Source organism: Neolamprologus multifasciatus, chromosome 7 (assembly GCF_963576455.1).
Source record: "Neolamprologus multifasciatus chromosome 7, fNeoMul1.2, whole genome shotgun sequence".
NCBI classification, from domain to species: Eukaryota; Metazoa; Chordata; class Actinopteri; order Cichliformes; family Cichlidae; genus Neolamprologus; species Neolamprologus multifasciatus.
Window position 1 is genome coordinate 4,814,955 of NC_140445.1, and position 27,497 is coordinate 4,842,451.

General features: G+C 42.7%; 3 long non-coding RNA genes across 3 annotated transcripts in view; all 3 read right to left on the reverse strand.

Annotated features, from left to right (window-relative positions):
- Window positions 1-27,497, reverse strand: part of LOC146513543 (uncharacterized) — a 543,433-nt gene that overhangs the window by 399,204 nt on the left and 116,732 nt on the right. The window lies entirely within an intron of this gene.
- Window positions 1-27,497, reverse strand: part of LOC146513558 (uncharacterized) — a 125,166-nt gene that overhangs the window by 16,892 nt on the left and 80,777 nt on the right. The window lies entirely within an intron of this gene.
- LOC146513560 (uncharacterized) lies at window positions 8,245-9,926 on the reverse strand. The gene is made up of 3 exons (XR_014875173.1): window positions 9,784-9,926; window positions 9,335-9,452; window positions 8,245-9,173 (listed from the first exon to the last, which is right to left on the reverse strand). It is a non-coding gene; the product is annotated as an uncharacterized LOC146513560 (long non-coding RNA).

Genomic DNA, 27,497 nt, shown 5'->3' on the forward strand with positions numbered 1-27,497 from the left:
TATATGGGTTGAAGAAAGCAGCAGCGATTGGTGAGCTAGATTTTGGGAGTGAGGTGCGGACATTCATTTTCTATTGAAGAAACGGCTATACAAGTTCTCCAACAAGCTCAACAGGCTCTTGCTTCCTCAAATCTCAGACTACACAAAGTCATCTCCAACCGACCTACAGTCCTAGAGGCTTTTCCACCAGAAGACAGGGCAAAAAATATTGGAAATTTGGACCTGTGCGCTCAAGACTCGCCAGTGCAACGCACTTTAGGGCTGCTGTGGAATGTTAACACGGACACTTTCACATTCAAAGTTGACAACGAGCAAAAGGCCTTCACACGTAGAGGTGTCCTCTCTACTGTCAATAGTCTCTACGACCCCCTAGGGCAGGGGTCCCCAATCCCAGTCCACGAGGGCCGGTGTCCCTGCAGGTTTTAGATGTGTCCTTGATCCATCACAGCTGATTTAAATGGATAGATTACCTTCTAAACATGTCTTGAAGTTCTCCAGAGGCCTGGTAATGAACTAATCATGTGATTCAGGTGTGTTGACCCAGGGTGAGATCTAAAACCTACAGGGACACTGGCCCTTGTGGACTGGGATTGGGGACCCCTGTCCTAGGGTTTCTCGCTCCAATCACAATTCAAGGCAGACTGATTCTCAGAGAACTTACCAGCTTGACGGATGACTGGGATGCAGCACTCCCAGACAACATGAAAGAAGAGTGGAGCAATTGGAAGGACTCACTTCGAGATTTAGAAGATCTCCAAATACCACGCCCCTACACTTCTCTCTCTACATCTGGCGCCCAAACCCAAAAACTTTGTGTATTCGCTGATGCATCCATGAAAGCCATTGCAGCTGTCGCTTACATCAAACTGTCTACTTCAAACAAAACAGAAATCAGCTTTGTGTTTGGGAAAACAAAGCTAGCTCCTCAAGCCGGCCTCACATTTCCAAGGCTAGAGTTATGTGCCGCAGTGCTTGCAGTTGAAGTTGCAGAGCTGATAGTAGCAGACATAGATATGACGTTTGACGACATTGAGTACTACACTGTCAGTAAAGTTGTACTAGGCTACATCCACAATCAGTCACGAAAATTTTATGTGTACGTGCATAACAGGGTCCAATCGACACGCTCCAACCAGTGGAAGCACGTTCCATCCGAACTCAACCCAGCAGATTATGGGTCCCGCTCTGTTGCAGCAGCACAACTGAGCAGCACAACATGGTTTAAAGGGCCGGCCTTTCTCCTCAAACCATCTGCACAGTCGCAATCTCCAGTCACGTTTGACCTTGTAGATACCGCCCTTGATACGGAAATACATCCGCTGGTGACAACAAATCTGACACAAGCCAAAAAATCAACAGTAAGTTCATCTCATTTTGAGAAGTTTTCCAACTACAGTCCTCTCCTCAGAGCAGTTGCCCTCTTGATCCACATTGCTCGTTCCTTTGGTCAGTCCAACCAAGCATCCAGCTGTCGTGGTTGGCATCTCTGTCAACCCACAGTGGAAGAATTGGAAAATGCGATTGTTTGCATCATAAAGAGTGTTCAGAGTGAGTGCTACAAAGAGGAAATAAAGTGTATTCAGGAAGGAATCACGATTTCCCCCTCAAGCAGTCTCTGGAAACTGCATCCTATTCTAGATGGCAATGGACTCTTAAGAGTTGGGGGCCGAATCATACAATCTGAACTGGGCATCGACACCACTCACCCTCTCATCATCCCTGCCCGACACCACTTGGGAACGCTCTTAATACGGCACTATCGCGAGACTGTGAAACACCAAGGAAGACATTTCACAGAAGGTGCAACCCCTGCAAGGTTCTGGATGGTAGGGGCCAAAAGGGCTATCAGCACAGTGCTTTTTAAGTGTGTCACATGCAAGAAATTGAGAGGAAAAGCGGAATGTCAGCAAATGGGAAACTTACCATCTGAACGAATGCAAGTTGCACCCCCCTTCACATATGTGGGTGTAGACGTGTTCGGGCCATGGGACATTATAACCCAGAGCACGAGAGGAGGAAAAGCTAGCTCTAAAAGGTGGGCCGTGTTGTTCTCATGTCTGTCGACAAGAGCAGTCCATATCGAGTTGATCGAATCAATGAGCACAGACAGTTCCATAAATGCTTTAAGGCGGATTTTTGCAATCAGAGGCCCGGCAACCCATCTCCTGTTTCTGCTCGGTGACAGCTCGTACTTTTCCTTTTTCTCCCTCCCTCGCTCACAGACACATAACGGGTATGGCAGTCCATTCTCCCTGCAGCAGGGCGATGCCTGGAATGCTCTGCCTATTGCCTTCATAGAAAACATTTCTTCACGTCATTATGAGACGCGAGATTGAGACGCATTTGAACCTCTTAATACGTGTTTTGTTTTGGTTTCCACCGGCGTGGAATTACCAAAAATAGAGAGGGCATAGCCGAACATATGAAACAGGAAAAGACCGCCGTGTAATCCCTTTATTTCAACAAAGTAACTGTATTCTGAATACCACCCTTCTAAACAGTAACTGTAACGGAATACAGTTACTCACATTTTGTATTTTAAATACGTAACGGCGGTACATGTATTCCGTTACTCCCCAACACTGTCCATGACTAGGGATCTTCACCAGGAAATCAGGGACGGGTCCACGGGATCTAAACACAGAGTGAATACGTTAGAACGAAGGCACAGATATAGCCTTCGGAGTCTAATACTATGAGAGCGGAGATACACTGACATGAGTCACGCAACAATCCAGCGATGAATGGCTGCCATCCCTCTGCTTAAATGCTGGTAGCATCAGTGAGAATCAGGTGTTTCCACTTCACGGGTGAGTGGGCCGAGGGCATGGACCCGCAACAATTTCCGCCCTGGAGAGAGAGAGAGACAACAATGCAGCTGATCAGCTACCTGCTGATCCACCAACACTAGTAGTTTACAAAAGCAACTTCAAGTGTGCACCTTTGGGATCCATTTGTCAAAGAAGTGAAACGAGCAGAGGGCAGGTGATTTCACTGCGTTAGCTGCAACAGAAAAACAGGGATTACTCAGTGCTGTGTCTGCTTCTAATGACTTCTCCCACATATCAGATATAATTAAGGTTAATGCTCATCAGGCAACAAACACAATTTGTTATATCTTAATAAAAGATTAAGTTTGAAGGCTCTTATTTTATGTCTTGGAGCAAGATTATTAAGCAAAGACATAAAAGATAGAGATACATAGAAAAAAGAAAAAGAAAAAATCTGTCTCAATGAAGGACATGCCAGACATGTGACCACACTTTTTCCGCAAGGATTCAGAGTAAGAAAATTACAGTGAAGAACTTCCAGCCAACTTGAGATCAGCATTGGTCTTCATGACCATGAACTTATATGAGTTTGATGTCCTCGCTCTGTCTCACTCTGTGTCTGAATGAAGAGAAAGACTGAAATTCAAAAACTGATCTAACACAAGTACAAGTAGCAGACTTACAGGCATCGCTGTGGTAAACGGTGAACAGCACGAGCAGCAGTCCCACTGTCGGGCTGAGAGTCTTCATGTTGACTGCACTGTAGACCTGATGATCCTAATGTTTGAATGATGACTGATTTTGTCTGAATTCGTCAGTCTGTTCACCCCGCTTTAAGTCGCTTTCTCATCTGCATATTCAGTCCAGTTCTAAGGAAAGTGGAAAAATGATCAAGAACTCTGAAGGTGGTAAATAGATTGGGGTTTCTTGCAACATGAGACAACAGGAAGTTTCAAAGGCTCAATATCACTCTGATTATCTGATAAAACAAGCTCAAACAAACCACTTCATCTTCTACAAAGTCTGTACGATGCATGCACTGCATGCATATTTGTATCTCAACTCAGAGTAGTAGGTCAAGCTGCAAATATTAAGGTATAATTAGATGGCAAAATCATTAACAGGGATCTTTTCATGGTTAATTAATTTTCTCCATAAACCTCTTCTGTCATTTCAGGATTTTCAGTACTCCTTAATTATCAATTTCTGCACGACTTTCCTTCATTCACGTAAGACATCTGCTCATGCCTGATGTATATCACTTCAGGTTACACAAATCATTTTCTGCACACAAAATGTTAAAAATGCATTTGTGTATTGATACTCACTTTTGCACACAATAACATCTGTTATGGATTTTTTTATGTTGCATATTCGTCTGAATGCTAGCTGCAGAAACATTTCCAAGCTGCACTGGAGGCACAGTTATAAATGATCCCACCTCATGGCAGTGACTAAAAGTAGCAAAAAAAAGCACTCTATTTAAAGTTAGAGAAAGACTGTGGCTTTGATTAAATGTAAACACATTCACTGTTCATGCTGGGTACTTTTCTTTGGGTTTTTTTTTATTTACAACAGACCACAACCATGCTGACCTTTAACCAGGAAACTGCAATAGAAGATCTAAAATGCTAACGTTGTCTGATTTTGGCCGTTTCTTCATGGTAAAAATGTTATGAGTGCTCCTTTGTTTTGAATTTCTTTTTCACTCCTCCAAGTCGATTATTGCGCAGAGTTTTAGATTTGGTATATTTTTCTTTTTTGTGTGTGAATTTAGACATATGCAAATTCAAAAGTGAAGGCCCCACAGCCACGTGATCTGAGGTTTCCTAAGACATATCAAGCAGGGTGCTCCCAGAATGGTACAAAATACACCCTTGGTTGGAATGTTCCCAGAGTAGAGACTCTTGTTACTGTGTATTTACTTCAGCTGTGGGATATCGTCATTGGGAGAAAGCAATGTTTAAAGTCAGTGGGTTCTGTTAAACTCTGATGACTGTAATGGACGGCCCTTGCCATCGCCAGAAACAGGTGCTTGAAAGAGTGGTCACAGTCTGCTGACTCAAATAAAAGGGGCATTTCCCTAGAAATGTTCAATGTGGAAAGCAATCATGACCCTGTGCTTGTCAGGTCCCAGCATCCTCGTGTCGCAATATCATGGACAGATTGCTGGTTTTTTGTGTGTACTAGAAGAGATCTCTTCAGAGACCAACAGAGAGCTGTAGGAGCAAAGGGGCATTCTGGTTCAGATGGGTCTGAATTTTGTTGTTATCAGAAATGCTTCAGTCCAAAACTGTTGACGTGTCTAAGGCTATAAATCTAGTTGAATTGCTTAAGGAGACAGTGGTTCATTACTCTACTGAATCCTTCTTTGATGACCTGTCGACTGATATTGTGGAAAAAAGAAAGCAAGAAAACTTAATGATTCTCTTGTCTCACTTCTTGCCTTGGACCGCATGCAGACCCACACAGCAAACAATGTTCAGAATCAAAAACATTTATCCAGTTATAGATAATATGATGGAAGAAATGGAAAAACACTTTTCTATCCTGAGCTGTAATATTATGAAAGGTGTTCAGGCTTGAGGCGACTGTTGTTGTGATTTGGTGCTGTAAAAATAAAATTGAATTGAATTCACTAGTGAACCCTGTTGGTGAAAAACAGAAAACACCAGCATTTTTAGACCATGTTCACATATGGCTTCTTCTATGCATGATGGAGCTTTAACCTGCATTTGCGGATGCCACAGTGAGTTCATGGACTGTAATTTGTGGAAGTATTCTTGAGCACGAGCACTAAATTCCATGAGAGAATGCATCCATGATGTTAATCTCCTGCTCCATCACATCATGAAGGTGCTCTATTAGATTGAGATCTGGTGACTGTGGAGGCCATTCGAGTTGAAGAAACCAGTTGGGTTTCACCTTTCTGACATGAGGCGTTATTCTGCTGGAAGCTGCAATCAGAAGATGGGTACACTGTGGTCGCAATTAAGGGGCCCAAAGTTCGACAAGAAAATATACCATAATATACCATATCATCAAAAGTCTACCCACATAGCAAAATTGTTATGGCCCGGATCTGGCCCACACAATGTGCTTACACATTGCCCACATACCGCAAAGAATGACGGCCCTTTGGTGGCCCAGATCTGGTTTGCCAGAGGTGGCCCACACATGGGCCAGCACAAGGCCAGTTGCAGACACACTGCTGGCCCTGTGCTGGCCCAAGATGTCAGCCTAATGTGTACCTTAATCAATCCATGTAATAACAACATGTGCCGGAACATGATAGTGCAAAAGTAACATGACAAAACTCAGTGAATTCACTGATTCTTATATAGTGCTTTTCTACTCTCCCAGATTACTCAAAGTGCTCTATACAACAATCCACATTCACACACTTCCTAACTACGTTCATGCACATTCACTGTCTTGACATGCAGACTGGAGAAGCCAGGGAACGAACCACTAACCTTCTGATCAGTAGGTGACCTGCTCTACCTCCTGAGCTACAGCCACCCAGTGGTAAACATGAGTAAACCCTCACTAGGGTTTTAGATAAAGTGTACACTCACAAACCTGTCAAACCTGCATTTGAAACGTTGGCTACCATAGCAGTATACTATTGCAACATGGCATTTGGGCTTTCTAACTAAAATAGGAACATAAATAGTGCCATCATTGCCAGACCTTGCCCACATCTGGTTGACATACACTCTGCCATGACACCAGTCAGTCAGAAGTTCAATTCAATTCAATTCAATTTTATTTATATAGTGCCAAATCACAACAAATGTCGCCTCAAGGCGCTTCATAGATACAGAGAAAAGCCCAACAATCATATGACCCCCTATGAGCAAGCACTTTGGCGACAGTGGGAAGGAAAAACTCCCTTTTAACAGGAAGAAACCTCCGGCAGAACCAGGCTCAGGGAGGGGCGGGGCCATCTGCTGCGACCGGTTGGGGTGAGAGAAGGAAGACAGGATAAAAGACATGCTGTGGAAGAGAGACAGAGATTAATAACAGATACGATTCAATACAGAGAGGTCTGTTAATACATAGTGAGTGAGAAAGGTGACTGGAAAGGAAAAACTCAATGCATCATGGGAATCCCCCGGCAGCCTACATCTATTGCAGCATAACTAAGGGAGGATTCAGGGTCACCTGGTCCAGCCCTAACTATATGCTTTAGCAAAAAGGAAAGTTTTAAGCCTAATCTTAAAAGTAGAGATAGTGTCTGTCTCCTGAATCCAAACTGGAAGCTGGTTCCACAGAAGAGGGGCCTGAAAACTGAAGGCTCTCCCTCCCATTCTACTTTTAAATACTCTAGGAACAACAAGTAGGCCTGCAGAGCGAGAGCGAAGTGCTCTAATAGGGTGATATGGTACTACAAGGTCATTAAGATAAGATGGGGCCTGATTATTTAAGACCTTGTATGTGAGGAGCAGGATTTTGAATTCAATTCTGGATTTAACAGGAAGCCAATGAAGGGAAGCCAAAACAGGAGAAATATGCTCTCTCTTTCTAGTCCCTGTCAGGACTCTTGCTGCAGCATTTTGGATTAACTGAAGGCTTTTCAGTGAGTTTTTTGGACATCCTGATAATAATGAATTGCAGTAGTCTAGCCTGGAAGTAATAAATGCATGAACTAGTTTTTCAGCGTCACTCTGAGACAGGATATTTCTAATTTTAGAGATGTTGCGCAAATGGAAGAACGCAGTCTTACATATTTGTTTAATATGTGCGTTGAAGGACATGTCCTGGTCAAAAATGACTCCAAGGTTCCTCACAGTGTTACTGGAGGCCAAGGTAATGCCATCCAGAGTAAGAATCTGGTTAGATACCATATTTCTAAGCTTTTCAGCGCCGAGTACAATGACCTCAGTTTTATCTGAGTTGAGGAGCAGAAAGTTAGTGGCCATCCAGGTCTTTATGTCTTTAAGACATTCCTGCAGTTTAACTAATTGGTGTGTGTTATCTGGCTTCATGGACAGATAGAGCTGGGTGTCATCTGCCACCCAGCTAGAAGTGCTAGCTCAATGCCGGATCCAGGCCAGACCTGTTTTCTATGAGCCTGGATCACATAAACCAAACCATAATTGGGCCAGATGTGGCATGCCATCACATAAACAGTGCATCTACGCCAGGTCTGGACCACATCTGGATGACATACCACTTGCCATGCCAGAAGTCAGCCAGCAGTGCCAGCTTGACACCAGATCCGGGCCAGACCTGTCTGTTATGTGGGTATATGTTCACCCATCCAAATCATTGAATTGAGGTGTTCCAGTCACATCCGATGAACTCCAAAACATAGGCATGAAAATGCTTTTACATTCCCTGTCAGAAGAAGTCGAAGTTGTGAAATGAAACTTTAATGAACAATAAAGCAAAACAACACAATGTGATAGAAAAATTATTTCAATTGTAAAGTGAAAGAAAATTATAAATAATTCAATACATGTTTTTACATTTTTGCATTATAAACTGAAATAAAACTTTAACGAAGAATGAAGCAGTGATATAAAAATGACTCCACCATGCACACGACGTTGTAGGTTGACAGCTGTTTCACTGATTAGGATTTTTTAAGACAATTTATTCATGGAGTTTTTCAGCTGCCCTCCCCTGCTTCTCTCGTCGGGTCCCAGCATCCTCGTGAAATAGGGCAGGCATGACCCGGTGATGGAGAACAGCTGTGTGGTTCAGCCTTCCCTGACACCACACCCTGCACCCGCTGCTCCACCCCTCCCCTGCAGCTGAGCCACAAACCACACATACTTTTACATTCACTATCAGATGAAGTCGATGAGTTTTGTGAAATGAAACTTTAATGAAGAATAAAGCAAAACAATGTGATAGAAAAATGATTTCAGTTGCATAGTGAAAGAAAATTATAAAATAATTCAATACATGTTTTTACATATTGTTGCATTATAAACTTTCCTTATCAGATGAAGCTCTTTAAGAAACTGTCATATCAAGCTGGGTCAACATGACACGACTCAGTCGTTCACAAGTGTTTGTACAGACTGCATGGCATTTTGGTGGATTTGATACACCTGTGGCAACAAGACTGAAAATACCTGAATTCAGAGATTCAGATGTGCCCCAATACTTTTGTCCATATACTAAATACTGAAATTTATTTATTGGAGGTTTAACATAAGCTGCAAATTATTAGGCTGATATTGTGATAATGCAAAAAAATAAAAAGTTTATGAAGCAACTTCATGGAGTGACTGATGCATTTCGGCTTGTAGCATTCATCGGAGTCACGATTTTTTATCTGTTAATTGTAGCATTTGTTCAATTTTTAATCTCTTTTGGTTGTCAAATTGTTCCTTTGCCCACTCTGCAGTCTGTTTCACACAGAAAAGCCCTCTGGGTGTCTTGATCCTGTAAAAAAGTCAGTATCATTATTTTGCTTTCATATTCACATATTTTGCAGTTAATAGCAGAGTTACGGCTTCAATCTGAATGATTATACATTGCTTATACGTGACTTACTTGGCAAACATTAGTGATCAAATCAAAGAGACAGTGAAAGACAAACTTACACAAATGCTGGTGTGAGGCATTGTCTGTGAGTTTTCACGATGGAGACGATGTTCGCCTTTGGGATCCGTTTGTCAAAGAAGCGAAAACAGCAAGAGTCAGGTCCATTCACTGCCTTAGCTGTAACAGGGAAACAGGGATTACTCAGTGCTGCGTCTGCTTCTAATGACTTCTCCAACATACCAGATATAATTAAGGTTAATGCAACAAAATACAATTTGTTATATCTTAATGAAAGATACAGTTTGAAGGCTCCATGTGACCACACTTGTTTACACGAGGATTCAATCTGACTTTTAATTACAGTAAAGAATTTAAGATCAACACTGGTCTTCATGACCATGAACTTATATGAGTTTGATGTCCTCGCTCTGTCTCACTCTATGTCTGAATGAAGAGAAAGACAGAAATTCAAAAACTGATCTAACACAAGTACAAGTAGCAGACTTACAGGCATCGCTGTGGTAAACGGTGAACAGCACGAGCAGCAGTCCCACTGTCAGGCTGAGAGTCTTCATGCTGACTTCACTTTAGACCTGATGATCCTGATGTTTCAGAAGATGTCTGAATGATCGGTCCGATCACCCTGCTTTAAGTCTTGTTCTCATCTGCATATTCAAACCATTTCTTAGAAACTGGAAAAATGATCAACAACCCCAAAGGTGGTTAATGGATTGGGGTTTTTTCTGTACCATGAGACAACAGGAAGTTTCAGGGACTCAATATATCTGATAAAACGCTCAAACAAACCACTCGGTGCTCTACCAATAAATATATGCACTGATAATGCATGCATACTCCAATCATCACTTTCTGCACAACTTTCCTTTACTCAGGCTGCAGTGAAGGTCGGCAGTAGAATCGCAAGACAACATTTGAGACATTTGCTGATATCTGATGCATTTGTATATTGATACTCAGTTTTTCCACACAATAATATGTAGTATTGATGTAATATGTTTACATGTTGTATATTTGCTGAATGCTAGGTGCACCATATTTCCAGGCTATAGCCATTTGTCAATGTCCATTGACAGCAATCAGCAAGGCAGCACTTAAGATGTATTCAGCACCAGTTCGTCAGCTACCTAACTGTGGTAAGCAGGCCTCCACAACCTTACACTTCTAACCTGCAAAGTAAGCTTCAAATTCAGAAAACATCTTCTCGCTGCCACATTTCCACGCTGTGTCATTGCTTATCTCTCTGTTTATAATAAAGCTTGTGAAAAACCCTCCACCTGTCTCTTGATTCAGTCCCCACCCACATACTGGCCTCCGGGCCCCGTTGACAATAATGAGTGTTGGTTTGTTTTCAGTTTCTCTCTTTCCCCCATCTTGATCATTGGGTGGAGATTGGATATCTGATTCTTCAGCCAAACACATCGATTATCATCTACTTCATCAACGGCAGTGTGGTAAGATCTGCTATGCGCGTCTCTGCATAATATTCTGCCTCCAAAGAGGAGTGTAACAGGCCTCTTAGTTCTAGACATTACCCTGTGTTCTTGCTCTTATGTGCTCTCCTTGTTTCTAGTGGTTCTTCTGCTGACTGAAGAGCCTCCTGTTCTTAGTCCTTATCAGCATACAAGCAAGCTGTTTTTAAGGGGATACTACAGATTGTTTTACCTTAATATTAAAAAATAGAAAGGTCGTTTATTGTTTCACTGAAATAATAATGTTAAAAGTCAATGTAAATTAGTAGAAATACCTTCATGTACCTTCATGTCAGAAACTCCCCACTACATATCCACTAGTGATGGGATTTCCGGCTCTTTTTAGAGAACTGGCTCTTTCGGTTCAGCTCACTAAAAAGAGCCGGCTCTTTCGGCTCCGAACCGGCTCTTCAGGTTGTTTTGTTACTTTAATTAATTTATTATTAACAATAATATAAAATTATGCACAAAAGGAACTACTAATGTAAAAAGTAGTACGTGTTTTAACGTGTTTTGGAGTTTGTACGTGCGTTGTCTGTAGGGGCCACCGTAAATATACTTTTATTTATTCACTCCACATAAAATGTAATAAATAAATCATATAATGCAAAAATCAACTATTCACATTTCAACTTTTAACTATTTAAATTTTCAGCTTTTTCCTTTTACAAATTTAAAGTGAAACAACACAAAACACTGCAAACCACAACACTATTAAATATAAATTAAAATATGAAAACAAAAAGAACATGCATATTCTCTGTCATATGGGCCCGCATGAATAAACTTTCTGAATCCTTTATCATCTGCAACTGAAAATAGTTGTGGATGATTACTATACCTTTCTAATGTGACGTTGTTGTCTCTGGCTCTCTTTCTCTCCCTCCCGCTCTGTTCCTGTGCTACTGAGTGTAACTACCGCCCTTCCCCCCTCTTCCCAGCATAAAGCACAAGGCTCGCGTGCAGAGTGAAGCGAAAAAAAGTGTGAGAGAGGGTGAGAGAAAGAAAAAAACTCACGGCTCGCGATAAGGAGCCGGCTCGCGTCGTTCACGTCAAAGACCCGGCTCTAAGAGCCATTTCGTTCGCGACCGACCCATCACTAATATCCACACTGTGTCATTGCTTATCTCTCTGTATGTATTATTATTATTATTTTTCTTATTATTTATTATTAAGCTTGTGATCAACCTTCCCCCAGTGTCTGGATCCCTCCCACGTACCTTTCTGACATGAGGCATTATTCTGCTGGAAGCTGCAATCAGAAGATGGGTACACTGTGGTCGCAATTAAGGGGCCCAAAGTTCGACAAGAAAATATATCATAATATACCATATCATCAAAAGTCTACCCACATAGCAAAATTGTTATGGCCCGGATCTGGCCCACACAATGTGCTTACACATTGCCCACATACCGCAAAGGATGACGGCCCTTTGGTGGCCCAGATCTGGTTTGCCAGAGGTGGCCCACACATGGGCCAGCACAAGGCCAGTTGCAGACACACTGCTGGCCCTGTGCTGGCCCAAGATGTCAGCCGAATGTGTACCTTAATCAAGCCATGTAATAACAACTGTACATTGTAACAATAATGTACCTTCATGTCAGAAACTCCCCACTACATATCCACACTGTGTCATTGCTTATCTCTCTGTATGTATTATTATTATTATTTTTCTTATTATTTATTATTAAGCTTGTGATCAACCTTCCCCCAGTGTCTGGATCCCTCCCACGTACCCGGCGCCCGTTGACAATAATGAGTGCTGGTTTGTTTTCAGTTTCTCTCTCTCTCTCCCAAGTTGGTCATTGGGCAGAGATTGGATTCCTCGTTCTTCAGCCGAACACGCCTGATTATCATCTGCATCATTAATGTCAGCGTAATAAGACCTGCTGTGCTCGTCTCTTGCCTCCAAAGAGGAGTGTAACAGTCCAAACCGAGTTCTCCAAGAGGCTACCTTGTGTTCTTGCTCTTACGTCTCCTTGTTTCTAGTGGTCCTTCTGCCGACTGAAGAGCCTCCTATCTCCAGTCCTCATCACCATGCAAGCAGCTACACTCATCAAACCAATCTGAATTACCTTCCTCAAATTCCCCATTGGCCTGCTCACCCTCTGGTGGTAACATTTACGTGGATTTCAAACAGCATTTTGTTCCTCTGGAAAACTCCAAAAATCTTGGGATGCTTTGTAAAATGTAAATAAAAATGAAATGCAAAGATCTTTAAATCTCATACACACATACTGTTATTGTCCTCTGGGCACCCTCATTAACCTGCTCTCTCTTCTCTGAGTTATTCTTAGTGCCAGTTGGTTGTATTAAACCCTGCCAGCAGTGTAGTTTATCTTCCATACCCTTACTCTATTAGCAGCAGCCTGAACTATTGATACATAGCAGGCTATATATATGGTCACTTACTGTTTAACATCTGAAATATGTAATGATAAAAGCTAACAAAACTACATAGAAAGTTTTGTTAGTCTGCAGAATAACTAAAGCAATTTTCTTTTTAAAAAGTGTTTTTCTTTAGGGAAACTTAAAGTAATATCCACCCCTCCTCCTCCGCATGGAAAGTTTTGTTTATGACTGACTTGAGCAGCACTCGTTGTGCTTTTGCTGTGGTTATTTGAGTTACTGTTTCCATCCTGTCACCTCAAAGCAGCCTGACCATTTTCCTCTGTTTGTCACATGGGCCTGAAGGCCAGTACTCCTAATCTGGTTACCCCCTAAAAAGCACATCTTCATGAAGTCTTAAAGTAATCCACTCCTTCTCTCACATGGAAAATTCAAAATTTATGAATATGAAAATATTTCTTTACACTTTAATTTTAAACTTTCGATAACTATTGATGACTTCCAGTTTTCACATTGCATTTGTTTACTTAAACGTCTGTGCAGATTCACATTCCACTTCAGAGCAGCTCAGATAATTTTCCCACGTTCAGATAATGAGTTTGTGAAAGTTCTCCCTATGACACATTTTCCACTTTGACCTTCAACTACATTAACAAACTTTTATAACCTGCATTCTGATGAATTCCATTAATTAGGCCACAGCATAAAAGAACACATTCACTGTCAGATGGAGTCGTTGATTTGTGTGAAACAAAACTTTATTCAAGAATGAAGCAAAACAATACAAAGTGAGATACAAATGCTTTGGATATACTGCATCTGTATCACAATGGCAAAGTGAAAACAAATCTGAACCTGGAAATAACCTCAAAGTCTGCAGAATCAAAAATATTTCAAATTAACGAAAGCTCAGTTAGAGATAAGCAGCAGGAAAATAAAGTGGAATATAAAGAGGTGTTTCCTGCTCTACAGGTGGTAACCTGAACTGAAATCAACTGCACCCTGACTGAGGACAAGTGGCACTGCATTCTTGAGAAATGCACTTCGACTGTGATTTGGATGTTTGTAGGAAAGTAAGTTACAGAGCAGAATGTTAATGAGCCTAAAACACACCTCAGAGCTTTGAAGAACATCTCCAAGACCAAAGAAAGCCTAGCAGTGCTCTTTGGGACATTGTCACATCAAGCTGGGACAACATGCTGTAAGTGAATGTAGGCAGTGTGGACAAAAGTTTGGGCCACCTACATGCTACACCCACAGGCCATGGAAACACATGATACTGAGTCAGCAGTGCACTGGATACCTTTTTAAAGCCCTCTGTCTCTGCACTCTCCAACCCCACCATGTAACTTTATCTAATCTGCCACTGAATGCTTTCACTTTCAGATGACTGTGGTATTTCAAAGACAGAAGTCTCACAGTCTTCAAAGCAACTGATTCTTTCACAAATGTTTGCAAAGACTGCCAATTGTAAAGATGTGTTTGATTTCATATACCTGTAGCAACGAAACAGAAAACCTCAGAAAAATCATTTTTAACATTTCATTCAAATTCTAAAATTGATATCTCTACTTTGAATAAATCAATGCATAATAAATGTATCTTGTCTTCAGACATGCTGACAGTAATTAAGCAGGCACATTATGGAGAGGTCAAAACTCCAGCAATACATCTGGATTAAAAAGCAAATTCATGGAGTAATTGATGCAGTTCGGCTTATTGCGCGGTAGATTCTCCATCTCTTAATTGTGTTATTTGCTTTGGACAAATGCTTTCAGTGCCCAAGTCTCATTCTGTCTCACGCAGAAATCTCCTCTGGGTGTCTTGATCCTGCAGAAAAATCTGTATCATTATTTTGCTCCCATATTAGCTTTTAAATGGTAAATGGACTGGTTCTTATACAGCGCTTTTCTACTCTTCTGAGCACTCAAAGCACTTTACACAACTTGTGCATTCACCCAATCACACAAACACATTTTTCTAAGTGCTTTCTAACTAACATGCACACACACATTCATACTCCGATGGATGCATCAGAGAGCAATTTGGGGTTAGTATCTTGCCCAAGGATATTTGGCATGCAGACTGCAGGAAAGCCAGCAATCGACCCACCGACCTTGCGATCAGTAGATGACCTGCTCTACCACCTGAGCTACAGCCACCCCATGCATTACAACTTCTATGTGGAGGATAATACATTATTTTGGCAAATATTTGTGACTGTGTTAAAGAGACTGTGAAAGACAAACTTACACAAATGCTGGTGTCGTGCATTTGCTGTGAGTTTTTTTGATGGATTTGATCTGCTTTGTTGGGATCTTTCTCTCGTAGAATTTAAAACAGCAAAGATCAGGTGTTGGTTTCACTCCATGAGCTGTAAGAAGAAAATCAGAGATTTGTCAGTACTGATGTCCAACACATCACAAATACTTTTTCATGTTTTTAGTAATTAAGGTTAATGCTCAGCAGGCGCCGCAGTGATGTTTATTATATCCAAATAAAACATACACTTTGAATCATATTTTACGTCTTAGAGCAAGATTATTAACTCGATTTCACAGTTAAAATGTAATGAAGAAAAATGATGGATGTCCAACAACATGCCAGAATGTAAGGATCTAGTTTTCCTTTTCTTATTCCTTTATAGTGCAGACAGCAGAGGTGTCAGCCACCTCCACTATCTGCACGGTATGTACCACCGGCAGATAGCGGAGGTGGCTGACATCCAGAAATCCTACCAGAGGCTGGACAAAGCTGGACTGAAAGACAGCACAGAGGCACTAGTCATGGCTGGGGTCTATCACACCTGGTAAGACCCCAGGTGCAGGCTATGTAAAGATGTCCTCAGACAATCCAGCACATAACAGCAGGGTGCAAGATGCTAGCAGGCAAGGCATACATGGAACGCCATAACCAAGTGGCCGGCATAGTGTACAGGAACATCTGTGCCGAGTATAACCTGGAAGTCCTGAGGTCAAAATGGGAGACGCCCCCAAGGGTGGTGGAGAATGACCGAGCTAAGATCCTGTGGGACTTCCAACCGGACATAGTGGTGGTAGACAAACAGAAGACGACGGCTGTAGCGATCGATGTAGCGGTTCCGAATGACAGCAACATCAGAGAGATGGAACACGAGAAGCTCGAGAAAATCCAAGGGCTCAGAGAAGAGCTGGAGAAGATGTGGAGGGTGAAGGTAACAGTGGTCCCAGTGGTAATCGGAGCAACAGGTGCGGTGACTCCCAAACTAGGCGAGTGGCTCCAGCAGATCCCAGGAACAACATTGGAAATCTCTGTCCAGAAGAGCGCAGTCCTAGGAACAGCTAAGATACGGCGTGGGACCCTCAAGCTCCCAGGCCTCTGGTAGAGGACCCGAGCTTGAAGGATAAACCGCCCGCAGGGGCGAGAGGGGAATATATATATATTTAAAGATTTTCTCAAGCTATTCAGATCAGAAAAAAGTAAAATACTGTAGTTCTGTGTTTTTTATATCGATTGTGATAGATGCAAAAAGCACAGGTAATGGATGGATTCAAATGGATGTCATTACATAAACCGAATGATATATTTAGAGGTGTTATAAGAATATGCTGCTTGAGAGCAACACTGTTTTGCTTGAAACATAAATCAGTTTGAGAGCCTCAGTAAAGCTGTTACTCCATCTTTGGACAAAGAAAAAAATGCGATTTGATTAGTCACAAACCAAGGAAGTTCAAACCAGCGCTAAACTAGGCTGGCTAGCTTTTAGCGGCAATATTGTGTTACTTTTTTATTTGAACTTTATGTTTTTCTTTTACATTCAAGGAGATGAGCAGAAACTGGTTATGTTTATTTTAGCGAAGTAATTACACCAAATGACAAAATAAAATAAGTAAGATTTGTAGGAAAAAGTGCTGGAAAATCAAATCAGCGTTATAAAGTTAGAGGAATAGCTAACAGGACGCTTTTGAGCCTCACAAGATAACAAATACTGCAGAAATAAAAAAGATTTATTGAAATTTAACTTTAAGATTAGCTGTTAAAAATTATTCGTACTTTGCACGTACATGTGAAAACAAGATTGAAAGTCCATTGATTTATTGTTGTAATTATCATTGTTATTAATCTCATTTGGTTAAATAATAATCTGAGAAATTCAGCAGTTATCTCTTTTAATTTAGTTCAGGCTTCTTTAATAATAATGGATTGGATTTATATAGTGCTTTTCAAGGCACCCAAAGCGCTTTACAATGCCACTATTCATTCACTCACTGGTGGAGGCAGCTACGGTTGTAGCCACAGCTGCCCTGGGGCAGACTGACAGAAGCGAGGCTGCCATATCGCGCCATCGGCCCCTCTGGCCATCACCAGTAAGCGGGAGGGTAAAGTGTCTTGCCCAAGGACACAACGACCAGGACAGAGAGCCCAGGGATCGAACCGGCGACCTTCCGGTTACAGATACGCTTCCCAACCCCCTGAGCCACCGTCGCCCCCGTCAATAATGCTTATGTCCATTAACTTTCCACTGTTGTCCGTGTTGTAGACAACGGGTCACCAATCTGACACTGGGCTGGTTCTCAAATACATTTTTAAATCCTGTGATTATTTGAAATTTTCCTTTATGTCATAATATAATGTTTGTTTGTTTGTCTGTTTGTTTTAAGCACTAAAATACAACAAAATACAGAATCTAGTGCTCAGAGTAGAATTTTCCTTTTGTCTGGAGAGGACAGTGGGCTAACAGACGTACGTCCAACATCATAGCGCTTTGATTTTTTCTTTTTTCAGTTTGTTTCTTTGTTTTCAATGCTTTTCCTGCTGTGCAGATCATCTATATATTAATTTGTATTTTTTTGTAGATCAACTGTGATGATAAATCTAAAATGCACATGAAATGACCGTAGATGGCCTGAATGTAGAAAAACAGACATGTTGCTGAAAGTGCAATCAATATTATTCAGCATGTACTGTGAACATAGATGAGTTTGATGGCCTAGCTGCTGCACTTGTGTTTGTACAAAAAGACAAATGCACAGAAAAATAAAGCTGTTTCAAACAAAATATGTGTTCTTCATCCTTTTCATCGAGCTGAGATAATTATCTGTGTTAGGAAGATGGTGTTTTAAATGTAAAATTTAGTGTTTAATTTAAAGAGGCATCAAAGTACATGCCTTTTAATTAGTCAAAGGCTAAATTTAGGAAAAATGATACTTTTACAATCATTTTCAAAGAAAAAAAAAAAGAAGAAAAAATGCAGAATTGAATTCTCACAGTAGAGTTTCCCACCAGTCAAGAAAAAGTAGGCTAACAGACTTACGTGTGGCATCGCCGTAGTAAATGATGAACAGCACGAGCAGCAGTCCCACCGTCAGGCTGAGAGTCTTCATGTTGATTTCACTGTAGACCTGATGATCCTGATGTTTCAGAAGATGTCTGAAGCGATCAGTCCGATCACCCCGCTTTAAGTCGCTTTCTCATCTGCATATTCAATGCACTTCTAAAGAAAGTGGAAAAACAATCAACAACCCCAAACTTGGTTAATAGAGTGGGTTTTTCTGTACTATGAGATAACAGGAAGTTTCAGGGACTCATTATCAGTTTGATTATCTGATAACACAAACTCAAACAAAACGCCCATTGTTCTACAAAGTTCTTACATTGCATGCATTGTCTTTATATCACAAAGTTAGTAGGTCAAGTTGCAAATGTCAAGATGTAGTTTGATGATAAACTCTTCTTTTTGTGGTTCGTTCATTCATCCTGTTTCCTTGATTAAACGTTTCCTGTCATTTCATAATTCTCACCGATAGTCCCAAATCATCACTTTCTAAAAACCTTCGCTTTATCCAGGCTGCAGTTAAGGTCTGTGTGAGAATAAACAGGCAGCAGGTAGTTATTCAAACCATCAGTACTGAGTTACCGAACATTTTTATGTTACTGATCAGATCTTCATACAGTAACATGTCTGATGAGTGTACATTCGCATGTTTCTGGACGTCTGGAGCGCCACATTTCCGAGCTACATTGGAGTCACCGTTACACCAGAGTCCCACCAACAGGTAAAAGCAGTCGAAGCACTGTAGTTAAAGTTAAAGAAGGACAGCAGTTTTAATGTTCATGTTGTATATATATATATATATATATATATATATATATATATATATATTGGTATGAGACCAGACCCTATCATGCCAAACCTTAACCAAGAAACCACAACAAAAGATTTAAGATGCTAAAGTGAGCCACACACCCACTGACTCTGGTTCTTGAGGTTTCTTCATATTGAGGACTTCTCTCTAAGGTGAAGGTGATATCTGGCTGTTCTTTGAACAAATAGACAAATCTCCCCAACTTTACTTTCTTTTTTAGATACATTCAGTTCTCAGACTTCAAAACCCCCCAAAAAACTACTTTCAATATTAAAAGCAGGATATCAGCAGTTACTTCTCCCAGGTCCAGCCAAGAAAGCCATATCTCATCTTTACAGTGCGTTGAATCAAACGGATGTGTTGGATGTAATGAGCATCCATGCTGTAGCACAGGTGTGGAAAAATAAACTTGCTGTAGACATCACTGAAGAAGAGTAGGATGTGATTTGGGATCATACAAAAAGTTATCAGTGTGTAACTGTACTGCGTAACCCTGCTGAAATGTAAAATTCTGCACCGTGTGAAACTCTCACCACATAAAACACAAATGAATCATCAGCTTCCACCTCTGTTTGAACTGCAAGGCCTCAGCAGGAACTTCTACGCACTGTGTTTGGTCATGTCTGAAAAATTCAGTCCTGCTGGACATTTTGCAGGATAAAGATACTGAGACTGTATTTGAAAACTGAGCCTTTATCGCTGCTTTTTTGACTTCCAAGTTGGCACAATGTTGCTGACACCAACCTAAATACACTTTATGAGAGTTTTGAAAATGCTGCACAAACACAACACGTCTTAGATAAATAACAAACCTCCCAGTAACACAACCTGGCAGCAAATTCTTATGGAATGTTTTCCTCTGGCATGTTTCACCTGCTTTCTTCACTCCTCAAGGGAACAGTTTGTGAGAATTTGGCCTCCATATGTTTGTTTTGCTACCTCTTCAGTCACTTCGGTGCCTGGGTTTCAGGTCTCATTGATGACGGAAAATATTTGGTGTCTGTTTACAACATCTGTCACCGCTTGATTGTTTCATCTTTGTTTGGCCTCTGTTGCAGGCCTGTGCTGTGCACCATTAGATTAATATTTACTTACTTATTTTTATTTCTCTCCTACCACCTTCATATTTTCATGTAGTAACATGCTGTGTTGTGCTGAGCCGTTTGTTTTACCAAAAGAGTGAATCAAAAAACAAAGCTGGGTTTTTTTTTTCACCACTGTTGCATACTAACTATGGGGTTGTTGGTCTCCTGGCATGAGTACACAAAATATTGAGAAAGAATAACGTGAAGTTTCAGGGCCTCAGTATCACTTTGATTATCTAATAAAACAAGCTCAAACCAACCACTCCAGGTGGGCCTTACATTGCATGCATTGCGTGCATCTTTATATCTTTATGTCAATCCTGGGGTCCGTTCTTCGTACCTTGCTTACTACATCCAAGATAAAATGACACATCCAAGATCAAAATCATCGCGCCAACTTTGAGCTCGTGTAACGATGTAAAAGAATGAATATGGTTTTGTTGTTGTTAAATTCCTGTTAAACTTGGGATCGCAACCATGGGTTTATTTCGAAACATTTATTTTGAAAATCCGCAGCGGAAGTCTGCTACTGGTAAACGGGCTTTCCCTAAGCTTATCCGTTAGTAGCAATGAAGCTTTTGCTGTGGTAAGTCCTTCCTCAGTCCGCCCTGACTGAACATGAGTTTAAAACATATTTGAAAATCCTCATTGAAGTTAACATGGCAGTGCATTAACAGCATGAACTGCCCATACAGTAGCATCTGAGTAGATTTCAGTTTTATGATCTTGTTTTGCAATTAACGGGTTAGACGGTAGGAAAAATGGACACGCTGAGCTAGCGGCTAACAGCTAGAGGAGACTGTCGTGTCTAATAACTTTGAAACTTCTTTTGATAGTTTGGGCGGAATCCTGTTGCTGGAAACCCATGGTTATTCATGTCCCATGTTCCCATGTTATTGCAGGTATGTGTATTTTGAAACATGTATTTGGTTGAGCTGCAGGCTAATTCTGTTTAAGAAATACTGCTTGTTAAGTTTTGCCCAGTAGATGGCAGCATTGTTCCATTTACTATTGTACATGAAAGGAAATTTGGCTTTGGTCTGGAAGTTTATTTATATTTACATGACCGTGCATTTAAGTGAATTAATTTCTCTTTTGTTACCTAAACCACAATGCAGTAATGTTTTTATTTTATTTTCCGTAATAAGTTTTGTTGCCATTTTATTTTTCAATCAATATTTGTTTTATTATTTATTTTAAGAAAACAAAGTTCCACTATACGATCATTAGCTTATCGTTAGTAGCAATGAAGCTTTTGCTGTGTTTGGGCGGAATCCTGTTGCTGGAAACCCATGGTTATTCATGTCCCATGTTCCCATGTTATTGCAGAGACCCACAAAAAGGGGAATAAACCATGCCTGAGCTCTACCCATCTCGAGTCCAGAGAGTTTTACTCATACAGCACCGGAAATAGAGACTGAGGGGGGTTACATTGGTGCCGTGAGCCGTCAATCAACTGTTTGGACGGTGGACTCCTCTCAGCAACGTGGGGCCAGTTTCAGCGCTGCACATTTGTGATTTATTGTGTTCTTTCTGGCACATTTTTTTTTAAGGAACAAATATAGCATTTTTGTTTTATTCTAGTCGCTGTGATGGACATCACAGAGGAGGGATCGAGTACTCCTAATGTTGTTGGTAGGGGTAGGGGGTTGTTATGTTCCCCTTTGCGTTTGCGTTATGACACTCCTGTTAGTGAGCGTGGTTTTATTAGAGGGAATAGTCAGAGGATCCCAGGGTCCCAGTCTAGTGAAGGGGTTGTTGTCCCTCCCCCTAGCCCTGTGTCACACATGTCTCAGAACAACAGTCCACCTTCTCCTAACCCAGATACTATTGCCACGGAGATTGTGAGTCAGATGGGGGATGTGATCCAGTTGGTTGGTCAGAGGGTAGCACAGAGTATCTTATCCCAGCTCAGCCCGTCTGCTAGTACCCCTTTACCTGCACCTACTGCCACATCTTTCCATGCTGTGTCGTCTACACCTGCTGTTGATGCTGCGCATGTGCAGTTTGTGTCCCACAGGAAGCTTAAGGACCCACCATGCTTCAGAGGGGATGGTTCTGATCTCATTTCTGTGAGAGAGTGGGAGGATCTGATGAGAGCCTTTATAAAGCTGGGGAGTCTGAGATCTGAAGAACAGGCTGAAGAGATCCTTGTTCATTTGAGAGGCAAGGCTAAGGATGTGGTCCAGGTTGGCATTAGAAACAGTGTCGTAGATGTCACACGTGATCCTGAGGCTATTTATGGAATCCTGAGGAGACACTTTGACTCTGCTCAGTGCTCACCTCTTCCACTGGCAGACTTCTACACCACTCTCCCAGAGGAAGGTGAAAGTGCATTTGATTACTGGCTTAGGCTGCACCGTGCTGTTGATCTTGCTGTTGAGCGCCTGAAGGAACGAGGACAGGCATTGGGTAGCCCCAGCACTGAGGTCACCCGAATGTTCATCAAAAACTGTCCCTCTCCTGAGCTTGCCATGATCTTTAGATCAAAGACAATTGATAGATGGACGGCCCACGAGGTCCAGGAAATCCTATGTGAGTCCCACTCAGGAGGAACGTTGAATTCAAACAGCATGACAACTGGGAGAGTTGCAATGAATGCACAGCAGATATCAGCAGCATTGCCTGCCCAGCCAACAGAGAAACACATTCAGCCACAGTTGACAGATTCAGCTACTTTGGAGCGGCTCATAGGCATGCTTGAGAAGGTTCTTCTGCAAGGATCCTTTCAGCCTGGTGTGACCACGCGGCCTAATTCCAGACGTTCCAGGATTGAGGGCCTACATGATAAACCCTGCTCCGTCTGTCATGATATGTCTCACACAGCTTTTATGCACTGCCGAGATCACAAACTCTGTTTTCTGTGCCACTCACCTGACCACGCTCGGCGTGCTTGTCCTAGATCCTTGTCGTCTTCTGTCCCTCGACAGTCGGAAAACTAGTTGATCCACATTTGAGGGAGGAAGGTGTGGATCATCTGAGTGACTCTCCCATCTGCGACAGTGATGACCTGGAATCCATGTATGAATCTCTGTGTTCTGCTTCGCCACCTGGTATGACAGTTGTCTTCCAAATGACGCAAAGAATTAAGAAATCTGACAGTTTGTTCTACACAACTGTGGGAACTGTGGGTGGAGTTTCACTGAGAGCCATGATCGACAGTGGCTCTATGTCGTGCTCTATTAGTGAGGCTGCTGCTACGCGGCTTTTACAGTCCTGCCCTGATCTGAAGCTTGAACCAGCTAATGACATTGTTGTTGTTGGTGCTGGGGGTCACCAGTTCCAACCAAAAGCAGTTTGTGATTTGGAAGTGACTATTTATGGTTTCAAGCTGCTCATCCCCACGCTGGTTATTCCAGGCCAAAGTGATGACATGATTATTGGCAGTAACGCTATTAAGTCGTTGATTCATGTGATGAGGAATACGGATGAGTATTGGAAGCTTCTATCTATTTCAGGTGATGTCACCAATGATGACTGTAGCCAGTTTTTATCCATGCTTTCCAATGTTGAGCGTTGGAGGGGCGGGGCGGTGCCTGATAAGATTGGCACAGTGAAGTTGAGACAGCGTGTTACGCTGGAACCTCTTCAGGAACACCTCGTGTGGGGTAAATTACCTCCCTCTTCACCTCTATCAGCAGGCTGCACTGTAAACTGTAAAATCGCCGATGTCTACCCTTGTATCGCAGTTGAAGAGCTGTCTCCTCCTGAAAAGATCATGGCTAACAGCCACTCTGTTGAACAGGGTTCTGTGCCTATAAGGTCTGTTGAACAAAGGAAGGAACTCTTGCACAGACTAGGACTACAAGACTTGGACTTAGACAGTTGTGAGGTGTCTGACAGATGGAAAGATCAGCTTCTGCAGCTTGTGGAAAAGTATGAGTCTATCTTTTCTAAGGATAAAATGGACTGTGGAGAAGCTACCGATTTTGTCCACAAAATACACCTTGTGGATGAGAGGCCTTTTCGTTTGCCTTATCGCAGGGTACCGCCGAGTCAGTATGAGAAGCTGAGAACTGCTCTGAATGAGATGGAAGAAAGGGACATAATCCGGAAGTCAAACAGTGAGTACGCATCGCCGCTGGTCTTGGTGTGGAAGAAGGATGGCAGCCTGCGCATTTGCACTGATTTCAGATGGCTCAATGCAAAAACTGCTAAAGACGCGCACCCGCTGCCACACCAAGCCGACGCCCTCGCTGCTCTCAGTGGAAATGTTTTCTTTTCGACAATGGATTTGACCTCTGGATTTTACAATGTACCTCTCTACGAGCCTCACAAGAAATACACAGCATTCTCCTCACCCTTTGGTCTCCATGAGTACAACCGGATGCCTCAGGGCCTGTCGAACAGTCCGGCGACCTTCATGCGAATGATGATGTCAATCTTTGGTGACGAGAATTTCAGCAGCTTGCTTTGTTACTTGGACGACTTGATGGTGTTTGCGCCTGACCTGGTGACCGCCCTTCAACGTCTTGAGATGGTCTTCTCTCGGTTGAGGAGTCACAACCTTAAGCTGGCCCCTAAGAAATGCCATCTTCTTAAGATGTCAGTTAAATTTCTTGGACATGTCATTTGTGCGGATGGTGTGAGAACTGATCCAGACAAGGTTAACACCATTACCAACATTAGGGAGGAACAGCTTATGGAGAGCGATGGTGTGACTCCCTCCCAGAAGAAGATCCGGTCCTTCTTAGGAATGATCCTTTATTACCAACATTTCATTCCTGATTGTTCTGCGAAGGCCAAGCCCCTGTTCAGGTTGCTTTCAGGACGACAGGCAATTCCCCATGGGAGGAAGGGAAAGAAGCCCAGGAAGCAACCCTCTGCCAAACCATCTCTGACACCAAGTGACTGGACATCAGCGTGTCGCACATCATTTCAAACGCTCAAGATGGAACTGGCTAATGTTGTCACCCTTGCTCATCCCAACTTTAATGAGCCTTTCATCCTTGCAGTTGATGCCTCCTTTGATGGCATCGGGGCAGTGCTCTCACAAGTTTCTCCTGGCGAGACAGTGGCTCGACCTGTTGCCTTTGCCAGCAAGACATTGTCACGGTCTCAGATGAACTACCCAGCACACAGACTAGAGTTCTTGGCGCTTAAATGGGCCGTGTGTGACAAGTTCAGCCACTGGCTAAAAGGAAGGCACTTCACGGCTTGGACAGACAATAATCCCTTGTCCTACATCTTGACAAAGCCACGTTTAGATACTTGCGAGCAGAGATGGGTGGCAAAGCTCGCGGCGTATGATTTTGATCTAAAGTATGTGCCAGGGGTTAAAAATACGGTGGCTGATGCTTTAAGCCGTGAGCCATTTGTCGAGTCATGTATTGGTCATCGTTTGCTGAAAGAGCCTTATGTTGCTCTACTAGATGAGGTCAACGGGGTTGTGAGAGGTACTGTGCAGGATGCTTTTCGGCTGACTAACAATTGCCACATTGTTCAGGACACAGAGCCAGACTCACCAGACTCTGTTTCTGAGTGTGACCATCAGAGCGAGAGGGGTTCGATCGATGCTGATGAGGTGTCAGCTGTGCTGAGTGCGCAGTGTGACCCTGGTTTGACCAATGTCAATCCACCTTTATCACAGCTTCCTGAGGAGGACCGTGTCGTTCCTCTCCCACAAAGCCAGCTCTCAAGTCTTCAACAACAAGATCAGGCAATAAACAGAGTCCTTTTCTATGTGCGAAGAAAAAGGAAGGCTACTGGGCGAGAAGCAGCTTCAGAACCAGGTGGCGTTGGTGGGCTTCTCAGGCAGTGGAAGAAGCTTAAAGTACAGAACGGCATCCTGTACAGGGTGATAAAGTATCACCGCTTGAGCAAGAAGATTTTCCAGTTTGTTGTTCCTGATAGCCTGAAGGTTCAAGTCCTCCTCAGCCTTCATGATAATGCAGGCCATCAGGGCCAGGCACGAACACTTTCCCTCGCCCGTGAGAGGTTTTTCTGGGTCGGGATGGAGAAAGACATAACCAACCATGTTCGACAGTGTGAGAGATGTGTGGTTGGAAAAACACCTGAACCTCATGCTTGTGCACCACTGGAAAACATCCAGACGTCAGAGCCGATGGAACTAGTGTGCATAGACTTTTGGACCGCTGAGCTCAGTGATAATAAGAAGGTGGATGTTCTGGTCGTAACTGACCATTTCTCCAAATTGGCACATGCTTTCCCCTGCCGAAACCAGTCTGCAAAACATGTAGCGCACAGGTTGTGGGATGATTTCTTTTGTGTTTATGGCTTTCCTAGGAGGATTCATTCGGATCAGGGATCAAATTTTGAAAGCAGACTGTTGAAGGACCTCTTAGAGATGGCAGGTGTGCAGAAATCGCATACTACGCCATACCATCCTATGGGCAATGGGGTCACTGAACGGTTCAACAGGACACTTGGGAATATGCTGAGGACTCTCCCTCCAACAGCCAAGGCTAGGTGGCCTCAGATGTTACGCACTCTCACGTTCTGCTACAATTGCACAGTGCATGAGACGACTGGTTTGGCCCCCTTTTATGTCATTTTTGGGCGAGTTCCACGCCTTCCTGTTGACATAATGTTCCAACATGTGCTGCAAAATGATGATGTGATCGGCCACCATGAGTTTGTCTCACGGTTGCGGAAAGACCTGTTTGATGCCTCACAGATTGCCCAGAACCATGCTTTGCATGAGCAAGCGCGCCATGCCAGACTCTACAACCGTAAAGTCAAAGGCTCACCTCTGGCTGTAGGTGATAGAGTGTTGTTGGCCAATCGTGGTGAAAGGGGAAAAAGAAAGTTAGCCGCCAAGTGGGATCCCACGCCTTATGATGTTGTGTCAGTTAGGTCTGGGATCAATGTGTACAGGTTAAGAGAGAGCCATACAGGCAAGGAAAAAGTTGTACACAGAAACCTCCTTCTCCCTGTTAACTTCCTGGGCTTGGGTGTGGAGGGGAGCCCGGCCTCCCTTGTTGACTTGAGCAGAGGGAATCTGAATAATGGAGATGACCAAGGGTCTGTGAAGTCAACACAGATGGATCATCATGACAGGACACTGGACTGGCTACTGAAAACGCCGGAGATACAGGGTCTCGCTGATGATGAGCCGGTGGAAGTTGAAGGTTCCCTCAACGTGAGACGCCATTCTCTCTGCGATGTGGACCCCAGCAGTGGTTCTATCACAGCGGAGGACCCACCCCCTG